This window comes from Tasmannia lanceolata, unplaced genomic scaffold (genome assembly GCF_043159265.1).
Source record: "Tasmannia lanceolata isolate RefF3 unplaced genomic scaffold, GAP_Taslan_0.1 ptg000015l, whole genome shotgun sequence".
Classification (NCBI taxonomy): Eukaryota; Viridiplantae; Streptophyta; class Magnoliopsida; order Canellales; family Winteraceae; genus Tasmannia; species Tasmannia lanceolata.
Genome location: NW_027518692.1, coordinates 32,315,762 through 32,337,826, shown reverse-complemented (window position 1 = coordinate 32,337,826; position 22,065 = coordinate 32,315,762).

Sequence of the window (22,065 nt, the reverse complement as noted above, 5' to 3'; positions counted from 1 at the left end):
AGTTCTTCTCCTCATGATGGTCTCCCCACTCAAGCTCTCATCTCTCGCAGAGGAGAGAAAAGGACAGTGGAAAAAACCAGAGAAAAGACGAAGGAAAAAAGAAAAGAAAAAAAGAAAAAAAGAAAGAGGGAGAGAAAGAGAGAATTGCAGAGGGAGAGAGCTCATCATCTCCGGCAAATCTGCCGGAGATCCAACCTTCATCTCCTCTTCCCTCACCGGCCGCCACCACCGCCTTCTCCGGCAACCTCTACACCTCCAATCCTACGGCTTCCATTTTCTCCGGCCGTGTTCTGATCGTCTTCCCCCATTTTCCTCCGGCCTTTTCTGCAAATCTGAGATTCATTTTTTCCGATCTAAGCTCCGATCTGAGATCCTTCTCTGATACTTCTCCGATCCATCTCCGATTCATTTCCGATCCAAACCTTAGCTCCGATCGTCTTCTCCGATCTTTGTAATCCGTCGCGATCTCCTCAATTTACTGCAAACCTATTCTCTTACTGTTGATCGAGGAAGAACCAGAGTAGATTGGACCAAAGCATAGCTAGAATTGACTAAAAGAAGGTATTTCCCTTCATAATTCTTCTCTTTTTATTTTTATATACTTTCAATGCTTATGCTTAGAACTGGAAATTTAAATCATGTTTTCTCTGGATGTTAGCTTTTCCTGTGTGATTTTTTTTAATTTTTTTTTATATATACAAAGTTTATGTTTCAGTTGATTGTATTTGAGTAGATTTGAATAGGAATCTGGTTTCGTTGTTTTAATGGATGTTCCTAACAATTTGGTTAAAAAAAAATAATAAGAGAAAAACTACTGTGAAAGGAAGTCTTCGCTGGATTTTCTGAGATTTTGATTGTAATATTTCTAGTTATGGGGGCCCGTTTGTGTGGGGCCCGCTTGTGTGGGACCCGTTTGTGTGGAACCCGTTTATGTAGGACCCGCTGGTGTGGGACCCGCTGATGTGGGACCCGCTCGTGTGGGGCCCGCTGATGTGGGACCCGTTTGTGTGGGACCCGCTGGTGTGGGGCCCGCTGATGTGGGACCCGTTTGTGTGGGACCCGCTGGTGTGGGGCCCGCTAATGTGGGATCCGCTTGTATTCAAAGAGAGGATAAGGACAGTCATCATTTTCTTTGGTTTTAAAATTGGGCGTAATGAGTATGTTTTTTTGTTTTCTTTTGGTATCCGATGCATGTAATGATTTTATTTTTATTTTTTTTTTTTTTTTTGAAAAATTAAGAAAATGGGGGGGGGGGGACATGAGGGGGACAACCACTCTCATTTTTCTCTCCCCCTCATGATGACTCATGATGAGTCTCCCTCCGATCTCTCTCTCATTCCCTTACCCTCTCCACTGTTTTTCCCATCCACCCCACTCACAGTAGTTTTTTTTTTTTAAAAAAAAAAAAAAAAAAAAAGAAAAAACAAAAGAGAAGAATAAAAGTGGCGCGGATCGAATAACGGCCGGATTTTTGGATTCCTTCGGCTCTCGGATTCGGTGAGAAATTCCACCACTGTAAGTACACTGTTTTTCGAATTTTTCGGAAATTATTTGGTAATTTTTTAGATTTTTGCATGATTTTTAAGCATTTAAATGATTTTAATTCATTATTAAATGTGTATGCTTAAAATCATGATCTGCATGAGTGTTTCAAATCCGTTTCGTCCCAAAATTTAATACGATGTTCTACTTGAATAGAGTAAAATAACTGTCAGATCGGATCGGACATTGGATCAAAGGTTTTTCAAAAATTTGAGTGAAGAGTGGTATTTTATTTAAAATAAGGGTGAGTCTTAGCCTTGCTTCCCCCTTTGCAAGGGCAATGATAAGGTTACTTGGAGCCCATTTTTGTGTGTGTTTGGGAGACCCGCCCGGTCTCATTCTCTCGTTAGTCCTCTTTGTGCGCCGTTTGGTTTTGGGAGAACACCCTACTCGGCTTGGCTTCATACCCCTACCCTTATGGGTATTGGGTTGCACATTTGTTGCACCCTAGGGCTAGGTAGCTGTCTGGCCCGGCTGGGTGTTTTACCTTTGCCAAATATGCACAGGGTCTCTTATTCTTTTTTACGTCATTTGTGTCTCGGACAAGCCTTGTCTCATGTAGAGAGTTTCCCCTTTAGGAGGCTTACCTAGCCTCATGTTAGAGTGGCCTCCTCTTTTAGAGTGAGTCTTTGACTCGGTAGTGTTATTAGAGAGTCTCTGACTCATTTGTTCCCCCTTTTTAGTGTTGTTAGTTCGGAGTTTCTCCTTTAGAGTTGTTGATTACTTCGCTTTTGATTAAAGGCTAACTCAGTCTTATTAGAGCTTTGCTTGCTTGGGATCTTGGATCGTTTTCTCTCTTCTTGGGACGCTATCTTTCTTGTTTTGGTTTGTCTCTTTGAGACGCTAGTTGCTTATTCGGGGTTTTCCCTTTTGGATTTAGGGCTTTGCCCTAGTTTGTGGTTGTTCTTGCGTGTTCCCTTTAAGATTGAAAACATTTAAAGGTCCTAAGCATTGGAAAAGCTTTAAAATCCAAAAACATTAGAAATTTAAAACTCAAAAATATTTGAAAACTTTAAAAATATCAAAAACATTTGAAAATATAAAAAACCTTAAAAAAAATATGAAGTGTGAGTGTTTATTTTAGAAGCGTAGTTTGAGAGTTCGTTTCGAACTACGTTGGCTTGATCCTCTTCCACGAGGTACGTAGTGCAGCTTGGGATTTACATCCCAAGTCCAGCCAAACTTTGTAAATAAATTTATTTTAACCTTTTTTTCTTTAAAACCTTATTTTCAACAAGATCTTCCTCTAGAGTTAGGAGTTTGTCCTAGATAAAGATTTTTAGAGTTTAGAGTTTGTCTTTGATGTGCTGTGTGGTTTGTTTGTGTTTGTGTTAGAGTTAGGGGTTTGTCCTAGAGTTATAGGAGCGCCTCCGTCCGGTCAGTTGGCGATTCACATCGCCGACTGATGACTAGGTCTAGGATGCGTTAGTGATCCCATTGTTTTCCTTAGGACACACAGCCTAGTTACACATAGGTTGTAGGAACCACTTGCATTAGCCTAGGGCTAATCTGCATTTAGTTAGGGCATATAGGGTGTCCTAAAATCCACAATTCACTGGAATTTAAATAATCGTACAATAAACTTTAATAATTAGTCCGGTCTTTTAGATCGAGTCTAGGATAGAGGTCTAGGTGTCTTAGGCATCCTAGCTTAGAATAGGCGCGAAGAACTACGTTGCCTTGATTCTCGCGGAGGCGGGGATACGTAGGCTTCTTTGGATGAATACCAGACCATCCGAGGACTCGGGCTAATAATTTAGAGTCTTAGGATTTGTTGTATTGTTATTATATGTTTTGATGTGTTTTCTTACTTTCTTGTACTGATCCTGTACCTTTAGCTATAGCTTGCATGTGTTTGCACATCAGAATTTAGACACCCATTAGGCATGTCACTCATAACCTAGCTATGTTTAGGTGACACATCTTTCATTTCATTTTATGCGCTTATTATTTTATCATCAGGAAATGCATGCTTAGGTAGACGATTCCTGATGATTGTTCCCATTTCATATGATTTTTACCCAAACTTCTTTGGAGTTAATAATAAATGGCATAAGAGACCAAGTGTTCGCACTCGGGCGAATTGGGGGCGCCTAACCCCTTCCCCATTCGTAACCAGGCACGGACCTTTTGTATCTCTGGTTATCCATTGCAAACAGAGCATTTGTTTTGGTTCCATGGCTTGTCCATGGATGGCGACTCTGAGTTATTTTTAGATATATCTCGGTTTCGAGCCCTGGCTCCGGATCAAGATATATCTCTTTCTTTTTGTATCGCCACTCATGCTATGCTGTGAGGGTGGCACCTGTTTCGAGAGTTCCTTGGCAGAGCTCTCCTTCACGTTGTGGAGATCCTGAGGGTGTTAGGGACTCGTCCCCTCACCGTCCTCGGATCGGGGTCCACAATTATGAAATTCACTAACCTTTGGGGGTTCTGTGATGTTGGAAATCTCTCTCTCTCTCTCTCTCTCTCTCTCTCTCCTCTGTTCTCTTCACTCCTTTAGCAGGTAGAATGATAAATAGTTCGTCTTTGGAGGAGAGTCTCACCGACCTTCATAAAACCGAGCGAAGGAAGGAGCTAGCAGTGGCTTACCTCCGAGCTTCTTCAGAAGGAAGTGAGGAGGAAGACAACGTGCGAGATGAAGTTCTCAAAACCCACTTCACGAAACCCAGTTTTTCTTTCCCGGGAAACCAAATCGCACCAATTTATTGGGATTTGGTTTCCCAGTCTCGTGAGAAAATGTTTCTCTCCAGCGCATTTATTCAATTTCCACGTCATTTTTTCAATTTCCAGCTGCCCACTGCTAATTTCCCGGGAAGACAAGTGAACACCGCTAATTTAAGATTTCTCGGGAAAAAAGAGGTGTTTTCCCGGGATTTGGTCTCCCGGGAACGCAAGTGAACAGAGCCTTATAGAAGTGACATATTCTTCCCGTTTTCCCTACTTACTTAATAGTATATACTCTCTCTCTCTCTCTCTATATATATATATATATCTATATATATATATATATATATATATATATATATAGGAAACTGTTAAGCTCACCAAACTTATGGTGAGCTAGCTTGCCCAATCACATGGGTCCCACATTTTGGGGAGTGATCCAAATCATTCATTTGCAAGGCCTTATCATAGATAGGGGGTGTACCAAAAATCAGCTCCATAGGATCATCCTAACCCCTCCATTTGTTTTGTGGACACCCTATCTATGTGAGGGCCTTAAAAATGAATGGTTTGGATCACCCAAATAATGTGGCCCTCACTGTATTTTAAGCTAGTGTGTAGATAACTTATCTAAACATGTGTGTAGGAACCGTTTTCTCATATATATATATATATATATATATATATATATAGAGAGAGAGAGAGAGGAAAGTGTCACCAAACTTATGGTGAGCTTAAGCGCCCCAATCACATGGGTCCCACATTTTCTGTGGTGATTCAAACCATTCATTTGCAAGGCCCTATCATAGATAGGGTGTGTACCAAAAATCAGCTCCATAGGATCATCCTAACCCCTCCATTTGTGGAGGACAAAAATGGGCAGATTTGTGGACAAATAATGTTTGTCCATTTTGACCTCCACAAATGGATGGGTTAGGATGATCCTATGGAGCTGATTTTTGGTATACACCCCATCTATGTAAGGGCCTTTCAAATGAATGCTTTGGATCATCCTAACAAAGTAGGCCCCAATGTGATTGGGCGCTTAAGCTCACCAACACTTTCCTCATATATATATATATATATATATATATATATATATATATATATATATATATATATATATATATATATGAGGAAAGTGAAGCTACACCGCCGGCTTAAAATACAATGGGCCCACATTGTTTTGGTGATCCAAAGAATTCATTTGATTGGCCCTCACATAGATAGGGTGTCCACCAAAAATCAGCTCCATAGGATCATCCCAACCCTACGATTTGTGAAGGCAAAAATGAACGTGTAAAAACCTTCACAAATTTGTCCATTTTTGCCTCCACAGTTTGAAGGGTTGGGATGATCCTATGGAGCTGATTTTTGGTGGACACCCTATCTATGTGAGGGTCAATCAAATGAATGGTTTGGATCACCAAAACAATGTGGGCCCATTGTATTTTAAGCCGGCGGTGTAGCTTCACTTTCCTCTCTCTCTCTCTCTCTCTCTCTCTCTCTCTATATATATATATATATATATATATATATATATATATATATATATATATATATGAGGAAAATGATTATGAGCTTGAAGCTCATATAGCTTATATGAGCTTGAGGGCCCAAACACATGGGTCCCACATTTTTTGTGGTGATCCAAGCCATTCATTTGCAAGGCCCCATCATAGATAGGGTGTGTACCAAAAATCAGCTCCATTGGATCATCCTATCCCATCCAAAAGCGGAGGGCAAAAATGCGCAGATTTGTGGCAAACGATGTCTGTCCATTCTGCCCTCTACTTTTGGATGGGTTAGGATGATCCTATGGAGCTGATTTTTTGTACACACCCTATCTATGTAAGGGCCTTTCAAATGAATGCTTTGGATCATCCTAACAATGTGGGCCCACATGTGTTTGGGCCCTCAAGGTCATATAAGCTATATGAGCTTCAAGCTCACAATCATTTTCCTCATATATATATATATATATATATATATATATATATATATATACATATGAGGAAAGTGTTGGTGAGCTTAAGCGCCCAATCACATTGGGGCCTACTTTGTTAGGATGATCCAAAGCATTCATTTGAAATGCCCTTACATAGATGGGGTGTGTACCAAAAATCAGCTCCATAGGATCATCCAAACCCATCCATTTGTAGAGGTCAAAATGGACAGACATTATTTGTCCACAAATCTACCCATTTTTGTCCTCCACAAATGGAGGGGTTAGGATGATCCTATGGAGCTGATTTTTGGTACACACCGTATCTATGATAGGGCCTTGCAAATGAATGGTTTGGATCACCACAGAAAATGTGCGACCCATGTGATTGGGGCGCTTAAGCTCACCATAAGTTTGGTGAGCTTAAGCTCACCAACACTTTCCTCTCTCTCTCTCTCTCTCTATATATATATATATATATATATGAGGAATAAGATTGTGCGGTCGACCACACCAAGCTTAGGCGCGGTCGAGGGCCCCAAACTCATGTGGGCCCACTTTGTTAGGATGATCCAAAGCATTCATTTGAAAGGCCCTAACATAGATGGGGTATGTACAAAAAATTAGCTCCATATGATCATCCTAACCCATTCATTTGTAGAGGTCAAAATGGACAGACACCGTTTGCCACAAATCTGCCCATTTTTGCCCTCCACTTTTGGAGGGGTTAGGGTGATCCAATGGACCTGATTTTTTGTACACACCCTATCTATGATGGGGCCTTGCAAATGAATGGTTTTGACCAGGACAAAAAATGTGGGACCCATGTGTTTGGGCTCTCGACCGCACCTAAGCTTAGGTGCGCTCGACCGCACACTCATTTTCCTCTATATATATACTAGCAAAAAACCTCGTGCGATGCACGTGCCGACAAAGAATTGTACAGACCACATCATAGGTTGATCTAAACCGTCCATGTGATGGAACACAACATAAATAGGCTGTGCCTGTAGACACCCCATTTTGACCGTGCCCTAAACCTTCCAATTTTGTGTAAAATCCTATCAAATGATTGAACTAGGGTCCCAAACTTCACCCTAGGCTAGCTTAGGATCTCAGCTAAGTCCCCATAAAATTTCGTCAAAATCCGAGCGCGTTTGCCTAGCAAACGGGCCTAGAGAGGACCGTAGTGTAAAACAGAAGAGGGGGGTGAGTTTATCCTAAGAGGGGGGCGAATTTATTCTAGAAAGGACGAATCTGAGCCGAAAAAGACGCGGATTGCGCGCGCGCGTTTATCAATTTCCGCGCGCTCATCAAGTTAGTAGTGCCAATATCCCTCCTTTCTTAATCTATAAAAAATCGAGAAAAACCCATTTCTTGCAGAAGAGAGGATTTTCCCCAAATTTGAGAGAGAAACGAGAGAGAAAAATCCGATCCAATCTCCAAACCCTAATCTCGTCTTCTCCGGCAAGCTACGGTAAGCATCGACCAAATTTTCTTCTTCCTCTTCTTCTTCTTCTTTTTCTTTAGCTATGTCTCTGGAAATTCTAAGAAATTCTTCTTAGGATGTTGAAACCCTAACTCCGGTCATCTTCTCCGACCAAATCCTTGAGTTTCCGGCTAACATTCCGATCGATCATTCTTCCCCACTCAGATTTGTCCTTTTCTATTTTCGTTTGAGCTCAAATCTTGATATCAAAACCCTTGGCTATAGCTCATCTTCATCTAGATTTAGAAAATCCTCACTCTGTAATTCTGAACGATGCAATTTCCGGTGAATCTCATGAAATTCGGCACCTCCTCTGCTAGCCTCCATTTTAACTTCTGAAACCCTAGTCTTTCACATTTTCTCCGATCTTCTTCTCTATTTGTATTGGCAATTTCCTCGAGTTTTCTACAGCATTTCAGATCTAAAATCTGAATAGAGAGAGAGAGAGAGAGAGAGAGAGAGAGAGAGAGAGAGAGAGAGAGAGAGATCCAGTCATTTTCTCCGATCCGTTAGATCTCTGTCATCAGCTGAAGATTTCAAGTTTTCTTTTGTAGCTCAAACGTTCAGATCTGAGAGGTTCTTCTACCGAAACCCTAGCTATTATTCCTTTTTCTTTACCGGCCAATCTCCGGTCATTTTCCGGCATAATTTCTGCAAGGCTCCAATCTGAGGCGTTTGGCGAATTGTGTAAAGAGGAGAAAAGGAGGGCAAGGAGTACTTGTTCGGTTCAGATCTATTAGTTTTTGCAATTTTCAATCAGGATCCAATTTGGTATACTTGTATTGAAGTATTTCTTCGCTAATCTCTTCCAAAGTCAGGTATAAACGAAGCATAGAAGAGGTAAATTTTCTTTTATTGTATTTGATTCTTATCATCTTTTTCTGTGCTATGGTCATTTTTTGTATGGATTTTAAGCTTATGATTTTTGTTGCTGTTTGGATGATTGTCTAATTTTCTACTTTTGTAACATTAATTGATTTTTTTTTTAGGAATTTAGTTTCCACTGATCAAAAGATGAATGAATGACTAGAAAAAACTATTTAATTATGTTTGAGATGCTTTAATTCATATATTATTAGGAGTATAATTTGGTTTAGGTTTTTGATATGTGTTCTCATTGCAGTCAGAATGTTCTTGGGATTAGACTGTGTGTAGTAATTAGCATGCAATCACGCTTATATACTTTGAAAAATCAAACAGGGCTTAAGCACTTAGCATTTGTGATTGGATAAAGGAATGGCATCTGTTTGATTATGTTTTGTTTTAAACTAGATAATAGGTTAAACTTTAAATAAGGTTGTGATTTTCATGGCTTTGTGATGATGAAATCCATGTTATTCAATTACTTTGAAAAATTATGCTATGAGAAGAAGAGTTTAACACAAGTGCTGAAACATGATCTTAATATTTTTGTATATACAAATTGCTTTTGAATATGTCAGTATGACTGCTTGTGCTTTGAAATACTTGAGCTTTTATTTTGAGACTTAAAGAAATTTGTCTTCATTATCACACATAACCTGTTTGAAATTTAAGGGGATAAACCTTCAACCACATTTGTACTAACATACAATCATTGGTTTTACAATTAGATTTCTCTGAAATTCAGCCTCTGGCAAATCACTATGATGAGTCTTACCTCATGATTTAAAAATAAAATAAAATCCAAGATAGTAAACTAATTTAGGGGCAAACGAGTATAAAAAAAAATCAAAAATCAAATTCACAACAACAAGGCATGTACAGCACACAAGTTTGAGCCATAAGCTTTGTCCTCATGTAACCAGCCCCATTCATTGCAAAAGGGCGATGAAGGCGATAGCCCAAGCCCATCCATAGGGGACTCGCTTAGTCCAAGTAGCACTCCCCTCATTTATTTTTAAGACTTGCCCAGTCTTTTGTATCCTTTAAAACATAAAGTCCTTCTCATTGCAAGGGCGATGAAAGAGTCATCTTGAGCATGGAGGAGACAGGCTATGTCTCATGTAGGAATTCAAACCTTTTGGAGACAGGCTTTGTCTCATTGGCGCTCCTTATCATTTTTGTTTTAGGAGATATGTCATGTCTCATTAGAGCCCTTCTCAGAGTCATTAGCATAGGAGTCTGTCTTTAGCTAGAGAGTCCTTCAGTTCAGGAGTCTGTCCTATCATCATAGGGGTTAGGATTCTATCCATCCTCTCATCAAATCATGTGAATTTTATCCGCTCCTGCAAGGTATAAGATGCTGTCCAACCCTTGCAGAGCTGTGATTCTGTTCTTTCCCCCGTAAAGCATAGGATGCTGTCCAACCTTTGCGGGATATCTAGAGTCTATCCTGCCCTTATGATGATAGGTTTCTGTCCTCTTGTGTCAAAAATTCCAAAAAATATTTTAAAAATAGAAAAATCTCAAAAATCAAGAGTCATTAGGAGAGTAGTTAGGAGTTCTGTTTCGAACTACGTTGGCTTGATCCCTTTCTACAGGGTACGTAGGCAGCTTGGGATTTTCATCCCAAGTTCAGTCAAACTTTTCAATAAAATCCTTTAAACCCTTCAAAAAATCATTTCAGCATCTGAAAATATCTTTCTAGCTTTTCTCAAAAATACAAAAAACCAAAATGGGTAAGGATGGTGATTGCCAGGTCACTCGGAGCCTTCCTTTCATTTCATTTCCGATTTTGATCGTGGTTTGCCGGTTTTATCAATTTTCCGACGTTTTATCGGGTTTTGGGACGGGCGACGACGTAGCGTGGCCCCTTCACAGGGATTGTCCTCGCTGAGCCCAACGATAGGCTATGACGATCGTGAGACTTGTCCGATCTTTAGCGGATCAGGATCATTGAGCTCGATTCATTTAGAATCGCTCCCTGAGTCTATCGTATGTCCCATTTTCTTTTCCCTGGCATTTTGGGTTTGCGCACACCGTCTATTTTCTGATCCCTTCCTTGCCTCGCATCTTTCAGCTTGTTGTGTGTTTGTCTTTGGTTCCTTGTGTGTTTACTTTCAGCTTGCTTATTCTTTGTGCGTTTAGTCTCACATGCTTAGCTGTAGATATTTACTGCTTTTCTGCTTATCATATCTGCCATTACTTGCTTAGCTGTAGCTGTGCATGCGGATGTTATTGCTTTCCTAGATGTGATGGGTTAGGAGTAGATGCGGTGAGTTAGGATTTGGATGTTTATTTTCTTTTGCCCATCCCCGGGTCATGCATGCTTAGATAGACGTTTTCTCGGGGATACTCTTTCCCATCTCACATGATTTTAGCCCAAAACTCTTCAAAATTAATTAAAAATGGCATAAGAGACCAGGTGCTTGCACTTGGGCGAATTGGGGGTGCTTAATACCTTCCCCATTCGTCATCAGGCACAGACTTTTGTATCTCTGGTTATCCGTTGCAACAGAGTATTTCATGGGATCCAGGGCTTACTTCCTTGGATGGCGACTCTTCTTTGTTATAGGTACATCTTGGTTCCGGGCTGGTCCTTGAATCGAGAGGTATCTCATTTATATCGCCACCCATGCTGTGAGTGGCATCATTTCGAGAGTTCCTTGGTAGAGCTCTCCTTCACATTGTGGAGATCTTAGAGGACCGGACGAGGGACCTCGTGTCCCTCGCCCACCCGTCCTCGAGATCGGGGTCCACAGTGCCCATTAAATAATTTCCATAGTTTGATCCTAGCCCTCCAATCTATAGAGGTTTCCATAATTGTTGTTCCTCTTAACGTGCCTAGAATTCGTCAATATTTTTACAGGTGTCCTACATTCGTAATATAAACTTTCCGTAATTTGACCCGCACATAGTGAATAAGGAAAAGTTCCGATTTCCAACCCGACCCAGCCCGATTTGCAATTTCCTCAACCCAACCCAACCTGATTTCCAATTCGGGTCGGGTTGACCCGATTTGATATGGTACCAATTGTTGACGACCTCAACTCAAACTGGATTGTTTTGGATTTTGAGAACCAATAGTGAGTCACCAATAATAAGTTTTTAACTCACAATCGATTCTCAAAATCCAAACCAAACAGGGACTAACAATTAACAAAGGAAAATGTTATCCGCACTACTATATTTTGATGATCACACTCCTCACTTTATTAAAGTACGGTATGGCCCGCACCATAGGATTATCCAAACCGTCCATTTATGGACTGTGGAGACTATTTCAATGTTGAAAAAGAAAAACACATATACAGAACTTCTTCAGATGGAACCCAAATTCGAGTTTCGGGTCAGGTCGGGTTGCTTGACAGCCCAACCCGACCCGATTGCCAATTCGGGTTGATTTTTCCCTACCCAACCCAACCCGATTTGCGAAAAAGCTTAACCCGACCCGACCCAAATTCGGGTTGAACCCGACCCGCGTGGGAACATCCAAGTAACAACGATGGTTTCAAATTATATATAGTCATAATGTCCTCAATACCATATTTTATAATGGCACTACTCACCGTATTTTGGTGATCGCACTCCTCACTTTATTAAAATGTACGGTATGGCCCGTACCATAGGATGATCCAAACCGTCCATTAGATGGGCCACTGCCTACATAGGTTGTGCCCCAAAAATAATTTTCATAAGTTGATCTGAACCCTCCGATCTATAGCGAGTTATATGTTGATCCAAACCGTCCATGTGATGGAACACAACATCAATCGGTTGTGCCTGTAAAATCATTTCCATAGGTTGATCCTAGCCCTCCAATCGATATAGGCTGATCCTAGCTTTCCAATTGATAGAGGTTTCTATAATTGTTGTTCCTCTTCAGGTGCCTGGAATCCGTTAATATTTTGCAAGTGTCCTGGATGAGTAATATAAAATAGTTCTTTCGTCATTGTCATATGTCTTTATCTCTTCTTAGTAGTTTTTTTTTGTAATTGTCATAGACAGGTACACGGGTTGGTACTTTTCGTATGTAGATTACGATTTTACCCTAAAATAATTTCTCATAGAGATAGATGTTAGATATCATCAAAGGGGTTAATGGTAAAAGAGTAATGCTGATGTGTAAATCTCATAGAAAAAGGAAAAAAATTCCTTTTTTTCTCTAGCTATATAAATATATACTAGTAAAAAACCCTGTATCGCACGGGCCGACAAAGAACTGTACGGACCACATCATAGGTTGATCCAAACCGTCCATGTGATGGAACACAACATCAATAGGTTGTGCCCGTAAAATCATTTCCATAGGCTGATCCTAGCCCTCCAATTTATAGAGGTTTCCATAATTAAAAAAGCATAAAAGAGGGGGGTAGGATTGAAATTATGTGGCTTTAATGGGTGCCTTTGTTAAAAAGCATAAAGGGGGGGGAGGGGGGGGGGGGTAGGATTGAAAATATGTGGGTTGAATGGGTGCCTTTGTTAAAAAAAGTCAAAAAAAGTGATGTGTAATTCTCATAGAATTTTGGGAGAAATTCAAATAATTCTCTCATTTTCTCTTCTGCTATATATATATATATATATATATATATATATATATATATATATATAGCGGGAATCATAGGTTAAATTCATCGTCACTTTTTCCTTATTTCCATTCACTAGTAAAAATCAAATAAAGACAAGTATGGAGCTAATACAATTTTTGAAATGTATGATACAGAAAAAGCATAAGATATGAGGAGCCACAAAAGTGCAGTGCAATTTGAAAAATACATCTATCGAAAGCATGTACAGACCTCAGTTCTAATTGGAAATTATTGTTGGAACTACATATGTTGATGAAAACAATGAAGTTTATATATGCTTAAGGTGATTACATAGATTTTGACTGACATGGTATGACCAATACATCCTGAAGAATCCTTTGCTGAACATTGATTTGAACAATTCCTCACTTTGGACTGAAAATTGGTCTCAACTTTGCGTTACCTGCATTTTCTATTTGAATATTTGAAGGGTGGGTTTAAAGGCCACAAGGGAGTAATCGATATCATCTTTTGGGCATTTTGTCATAACCTGGACTTAGTTATTGCCTCACAGAGTGGACAAAATTCTAGATGTATGTCTAATCTCAACTCTGTTCAGTCAATATAAACACACAAACCAAACAAATTCACTAATTAACAGAATCATCTAGTATAGACAAACCATAGAGTTGTTAAACCATTCCATCCAAACAAATAAAGCACAAATCAAAGCTCCCTTGGGAGGGATATAATCAAAATTCATAATCATAATTGCCAACAAAACAGAATACACGGGAAAAAATATACATAGAAGAGATAAACACACAAAAGCAAGAAAATCAAATATTAAAGTATTCATATTGGAATTATCATGTTTTGATAACTGCAATAATTAATCTTGTCTTTTTTTATTTAAATAACTATAAAATGTTATTGCTCTTTAGAGCCAATTGAAAAGGAAATACAAGCTAATTTTGTATAATTATTAAAGCATGGTAGTGCAAATATCACTACCCAAAGATTAGGGAAATGATAAATGCGCCCCTTTCCATTACTTGGGACACTCGGGTGCGGCAATAAGGTCCCTTCAATCCTACCATGTGACGTACAACTGCCTCTTTGTAGTCATAGATAAAGTACCAAGGTGTCCCAAGTAATGAAAAGGCGCGCATTTATCAATTTCCAAAGATTATTGTTCTCTTGAATCTACACTTCGCACATCATCACCTCCATGGTCTTTGTGGCATCATTGGATCACTCATTCAAACTCCAGTATCCTTTTTCATTTAGTTTCATTATCTTCTAATAAAAACACTCACTCTTTTGTGTATCAAAGTTGTGAACTCAGTAGACATAATAAACTGTCATTTCCCATTCTTAATAATGTCATGTCTTCATTTTTATCATTTTATTCTAACATTTGGGTTCCAACCCCTATTGCTTCTCGATCTAGATCTCTTCTTTTTTTTCCTTTTTCGTTGATGATTCTCAATTTCTGTTTACGAACTACAGTTTAATTATAGCATTGAAAATTTATCATGCATCATCAAAATGATAGTGCAAAGATATGATGTAGACATATCATCACAATATTTGTATTTCTCCTACTATTAAATCGTCATTTGACAGATATTTGCTAAAAATAAAAGTTAGAGATAAGAGTGGGGCGTTATGGATGACAGTATTTGATAAACAAGTCGAAGTAATATTCAATTGCGAAGTGTCCGAAATGAAGGAAATGAAGGTACAAAAAGTAATGCAATTTTTTTAAATACTATTCCAAATTATTAATATCACGTATTTCTTCCTTTATTACCATAGGAAAAAGATGATGCAGAGTTTGTTAGCCGGGTCCAACAATGTTTGTGGATACCATGCATTTGTACAATCAGAATTTCTGAAAACAACTTTTTGACGCACCCTCCCGACAATTTACATGCATCAAAATTGAAAAAACTTGATGAAGAAGATTGGAGGAAGAAAATGACACCAGCAGAAATAGCATCTTTCCTCATGAGCACTTAAATATAATGGTTTGTAACTCATTTATTTTCTCTACATTTTCCGTAAATAGTATTTCATATTTGTATAGAGATTTACATCATATAATGAAAATTAATTATACATCTAAATAATTAAATATTGTGGATTAAATTAACTTCTTCCAGGTTGTACTCAGCCTTGATGTACATAAAGAACCATATGGTCATACAAGAGCAATTTTGGTTATGTTTTTTTGTCAAATTCTGGTTATGTAAAGAACCATATGAAGATGTTATGTAAATATTACAAGTGAAGATGTTCTGTAAATTTAATTAATACTTTACAGCTTTTATATATTACCTGATATATGTAAATTTAACTAATGCTTTACATCTATTGTGTATTGCCTGATGTATAGAAGCTTCTAAAGTTCTTTACAAATGACACGTGTTTTTTTCTTTTAACAAACACATGGCAGGTGTTGTCTTCTTTTACACACTTTGTCACTTGTGTCATTCTCCATTTGCATTAGACAAACCTCGAATCTGAAGTTGATTGATTGTTTGGGTGTTGGGCAGATCTGTTTAAGATATTCAAATCTTCCATGGACTCTACAGCGGCATCATAGACATTAAAGCCTCGAGGTATAAAACCATTACGAGTTTCTATTGTGCTTGGTTAATTTTACTAACCTAATTTTAGTAAGTAATCTTGAGCTTTATGAACTTTTTTACTTCAAGTGTTTTCTTCTTTATATCATTTAAAAGAAAATGTTTTCTTCTTTATGTGCAGGTACCATGGTAAGTGATAAAATGGTGAATGCCTGAAAGGCTTCCAATCCAAACAGGGCCTTATGGAACCAAATATTTTCTTTTCTTTATGTTTGCATTTCTTTATACTTGGCTATCTATTTACCTGTGGATAAATGACAACACTGTTGTGGAGTCAATTGGACAAATATTTATTGCAGGTTAGTGTCTCTGCCAAGTAGTTCTTGTAGTTGAATTGTTTGCCTATAGAATTTATAAGCTCTTTATAAGCTCCATAAAATTTATGCCTTCATTATAGTTTTTTGCTCTTTTATTTAAAGTATTATCTTCAAAATAAATAAATCAATAAATAGTGATATTCTTCTCTGCTGAATTATACCTGCTACTTTTTCAGTGATGTCATTTATTGCAGCAGTGGGTTTCCTGCTATATGGAGGAAGGTCAGTTTTCTCTTTTTATTTTCTATCATCTGGAGTAACTGAAAAAAAAATTGACATCTTTTTAAAGCAATGTCATTCTAATTTGATTCATGCATATGATTCTTTCTTTTTTTGTTTTTTTTCTTCCGGGTAGATGTGGGTAACATTATATAAATGTTCTGCTCACAGACTGTTTTTCATGCGGAGGCGCTTCCCCATTGAATCAAATGGGCGACGAAAGAAACTTCATGAGGTTTACAGTTTTCCATCATCCATTAGATAATCAGACTGGAGAAAATAGTTTCTAAAGTTGATTCTTTTTGTTGGTAGAACTAATGTTCTTCAACTTTTTCCTAAGCTTATAAAGCATGGATTGACAAAAGGTTGAATTTCCCAACCATCAATGAAAGAAAAAGCAAACATAACCCGAAATTCTCGCATTTCTCTCAAATCTCCTAAAATACAATTTGGATTGATGGCTTCTTATCCTAATTTTAGGTCTTTCATCTTTTGATAATATAATTCAATTGGGACGTATTGAAATGTTCTGAGAGATTTGGATCTGTTGCAGGTTGGATGTGTTACGGTGATACATTTCACTTGCTTTCTGATAAGATGCATTGTAGTGAGTACCCTATCTTGGATCATTACACTGACGTGTACTGTTATAAAATGATAATTTTTTGTAATGCATGTCACATTGTCGAAGCATACAAACTATTTAAGCATATATGCACAGCCACCGTTAACCATAATGAGAAAATATTTGTCTTCCAATCCAAACAGAGCCTTATCAGACCAAATATTTGTTTTTCTTTATGTTTGCATTTCTTTATACTTGTCTATCTATTACCATGAGCACAACTAGAATGCTTAGTATTTAATTGAACTGCATACTACTTTACACTTTATAGAATTTTCTTCGATCTGATACACCACAAAATTATTACAACCCATGTACAAGTTTTGGGACATATACTTGCATATGCACATACAATTAATAGTGTATTACTCTTTAATGAATGCGAAGCTATTGTTATCTGATAAATTTGTGATCATTTTTAATTAATATAACCGCAATTGATAGGAAGAATCTCTGACATCAATGTAAAGATACTCTCATCTACCATTTGTATTTTTGAATATAGCTTATAGTTCCATTTATATTATTTATTTTTCTTCTCATTAAATTGCAGGGATCATACTTTGGATACATTGTCTTAAGATAGATATATGAATGAATGCACCACTCGGAAAAAAAAGAAGATATATGCATCATTCCATAAATCATATATATGCATGAATATATACAACATCATACTATTTGTACTAAAAACTACTGATTTGTACATTTTTTTTTAATTTATAAGCATGGATTTCACTGCTTAACCCCGCTCAAATTTCAGCTTTGATCATAACTTCAACGGCACGTGCATTTTTACTAGTTAAGAAAAAAGGGTGAATATTACTTTCCTTTTAGATTGTCCATATAGTGGGCCCGAAGATTGGGGAAGTGATATATCCGCCCCTTTGGATTACTTGGGACACCCAGCAACAGTGTACGTGGCAATCAGACCACTGAATCCTTCTGACATGAAGTACATCAGCCCCTTTGCAGTCATCGATACAGTGCTGATGGGTGTCCCAAGTGGCCATATGAAGATTGGCAGAAGTCATTCCAAAACAAAATAATTTTCTGGGAAATGATATATTTGTCCCCTTTTTCTTCTCCAGGCCACCCTTTGTATTGTATAAGTTGTAGCAGGGGGCGAATATATAACTTCCTTTTTTTTAAGCTCCAATCGAATGGCCCACTCTCAAGGTAGAACTCAAGCATGGCCCACTCTCATCAGCCCTACCTTGATCGAATGATGGGCAGTGATAAATGGACCCCATATATCTTATCGACCCCATATAGGCAGTGCTTAGAGAATATAGAGAGAAAGATACTGAGGTCGATTTAAGATATCAGGGGGTCGATATATAACTGCCCTTTGGAACATATGGGTCACCTCGTGATGGTCTACAAAATGAATGGTCCAGCATGGGGCCACGAGCATATGGATCCGCTCATGATGGTCTACAAGATCAATGGTCTCGTAGTCATCCAAGACCTTTTGATTCCTCTCTCTTCTAAAGAGGAAAAATGAAGAATGATCATCCACTCTGCATAATTTCCTAGATCCGATTATCTCATCTTAGGTATAATCTTTGCACCATTTTTCTTTGCAAAGAAGAGAATGAAATTTTTTTTAGGACACTAGGGGTGTAAATGGATATTCGAAAATTCGATTACCGTTTGCATCCGAATCCGTTTAAAGCGAATATTATCCGGATCCGTTTCAAGCAGATATTATCCGAATCCGTTTACGAGATATCCGGCTTTTAGCGGATGCGAATCTGGTAAATGGTATATCCGATCCGTTTAATATCCAAATCCGAGAGGTATATCCTTTTTATTTTTTATAAATAATATCATTAATATTTATTTTTAGTAATGACACACTATCTTTTGTTTCTAAAAGGAAAGTGAATTTTCTTTTTAGAAAAAAAAAAAAACAAAAACAAAAAGTGTTTTGGGTGGGAAATGGAGTAATCTCTCATTTTAAGGGCATTCCTGGAGTTTGACGTGGCTTCTTTGTGAAGCAATAGATATGGGTGTAGGATGAAAGAGACAAATGGATGATGGTGATTGAAAGAAGACGGCATAGCTTCTGGAGAATTCTAAAGCAAAAAGGCCATCTAGGTCATTGATGGTAATTGAACGGCTCAGATTAATTTTCCAACTTAGGGTTATATGAAAACCCAAAATGCAATTAAAATAGGAGACTTATAAGGTTTGCCAGGAGAAGCAAGAGAGGAGAAAGGAGGAGGTCGAGACACCATCTCCGGCATTCCTTGGTGCTCCCAACCCCACCAAAATCCACCGCCGCCCCTCTCCACCTTCTCACGATCACCTCCATCACCTCCAGCCACCAACATCTCTAACCCAATCCCTATCTCGATCCCCATTTCTCTTCATCTTCCACCATCAGCACTCCCACTTCCCTTTGTTCAAAATAGCCCAAACCCATTCCATCATATACACAAAAAAAGAAAGAAAGAAAAAACCCAAAGACCACTACCAACACCATCCATCCCCACCGCCCCTCTCTCTCTGTCTTTGTTTTAAAAGGAAGGTGGAGGTCTGGCTTTAAGGTTTGAGAAATTCATTCGAGGAGTAAGAAGGAGAAGAAAGATAAAGTGCTGCAATAAAATGTTCAAATTTACCGGATAAACGGATACGGATAATATCCGAATTCGAACAATATCCGCCGGAATCGAATACGGTAATAGATATTAAATATCCGTCAAATTCGAATCTTAATTCGGATAGTGTATACTGTAATCGAATTCGGATATAGCCATATCCTCTTCGAATTCGATCCGTTTACACTCCTAGAGGACACTGGATTCTGTAATTTTTTGTAGCTACTCGGTGATGGTTTGCAATGAATTCTCAAAAGCAAAGAGAAAATCAGTCCAAGGGTCTCTCTCTCTCAATTTATCTAGGATATTAATAAGAAAAAATAATTACAAGAGGAGAATGTAAAACCTTTACAAGATATTAACCCAACAAGATACAAGACGAGGGGAAAAAAACCCTTTACAAAGAAACAACCAAAAGTTATTTAGAACGGGCCATTCAAAAAACAAATTATAAAATTATTTAGAACAAATATAAAGAATTACCTAATTGGCCGCATCTAAGAGATTCTCTTCTGCCTGTATTGTCCAATCTAAGAAAAAGAAGAATGGGAAGCTTTAACAAGGCACTCGGAATGGAAAAGGAATCTAATTGAGCAGTTCAATTTCAAGACTCAGGCAATCAAACGCATACGAAGGAAGGGGTGGGGAAAACAGTGTGATTTATTTATCACATGCAAAAGAAGTGCAAATACCAACTATTTGCAAAATGTACCTCGGATTATGACACATGGCACTACCATCCTGGCTGAGTCCCCGGCCCTCTATGTTACCAAGTCCAAATCCAGTCGGCCTCCACTCTTCCTCCCTCGAGCAGTGTAGCATCTTCTGCAAGGAAGTCCCTTGAAAGAACTCCACCATCATGAGCTGACATTGCCAAAACCTGCTCCAGGTTCCTGTTTCGCCGTATTAAAGACTGCGATAGCCAGCCACCAATCTGTCAACAACAGATCTCCTATCCCGTCGATTTGTCTTCTAGGATCGTACACGCATGCACTACCACGCCGACCTTTCCAGCGATACACACAATCCACGTCATTGTACCATCTGAAACTCCCGCCTATACAAAAGGGGACCCCATTCAAAGATGGAACGAGGAAAAAACAGGAGAGCTCCACCTTAGAAAAAACCTTGGACATTCCAGGGTCAAGGTAAGAAACCCCTCCAAGTGCACTACCACCCGACCCATTCTAGTTCTCCTTTCCCTTTGTTGGCTCTATCCGACTTGAGTGTCGAAGGGTCCACCCGGAGTACTTAAGCCCTTTGTCAGTCGGTGCAGAATACAGGTTGGATGCACACCCCTCAAAAGAAGGATCAGTTAATGCCACACGGGGATATTGGAGTCCCCCATCGTCCCTAGCCACCCTTAAACAACAGCGGAGCGAATCCCTGCAAAATTATCTCCTCTGATAAAACTGCAAGGCTCATGCCGCCAGCATGCAAGGGTCAGACATAGAAACAATCATGTTACCCTTTCAAAGGGGCCTAAATCCGTCTTCCACGCTCCTCCACTCTTTGCAAAGGACACACCCTCAAGATATCCCCGATTTGGCTGCCAAGCTCAGCACCTTCATCGCCCTCGAAAGGCGCATTTCCACGCCGGAAGAAGAGCCCGGAAAATTCTACGCTCCCAACAACACGGCGGATGTGATGTTGGTACCCCTTATGAGTCGACCTCCTAGGCACAAAAGGCATGCCCCGATGCCAGCCGTTGATCCGCCCCAGAGGCCCAGAGAGCACACTCCCCTTAACACCACTTGGGAGAACATCCTCTCCCACATATCCCAGAGTGGTACAACCTCCTTGTGGTGGCCGGAGAGCTTACGCTTTGGGTGGAAGGAGAGTCAGACAAGTCCAAATATTGCTAATTTCATTGAGGATACGGACACAATACGGAGGAATGTCGCCTCCTACAAGATCAAATCGAGAAGCTCGTTCTCTGAGGCCCCCTCTCAGAATTTTTCATAGGGCAACCCCACCACAGTTGACCGTATTCACTCAGCCTCACATCCGCAACAGACCGCGAGGGAGGTAGAGGCCATACCTAGACCTTTGGTGAGGATTATTTGAAGACTTTTTCCCCAGTGGCAAAGATACTGTTTGTTCGTTTGTTAATTTCTTTGGTTGTTAACCGTGGTTGGCCTTTCTATCAGTTGGATGTGAAATAGTGTGCAGTCGATCGTTTTGTATTCAGTACTCATCTTGTTGATGGCTACATCCTGTTGATTGTGTATGTCGATGATATTGTGATTACTATGGATGATGCGATAGATATCCAGAGACTTGAGACGTTCCCTCAGATAAAATTTTGTATCAAAGACCTAGGATGTCTTCAATATTTTTTGGGCATAGAGGTGGCATACTCTAAAGGGGGTCTTTCCTTGTTTCAGAGGAAATGTGTTCTAGACAAAATAGGATCCTTACGAGCAAAGGCGGCAGAGGTTCCTATGGATCCCAACATGGTGCTTCTTTCAGATCAAGAGGAGCTGTTGGATGACCCCGACAGATATAGGAGATTTGTTGGTAAGCTGATTTACTGGACTGTGACTTGTCCTGATATATCCTATGTAGTGGGAGTGGTTAGCAAGATTATGAGTTCTCCTCATACTTCACA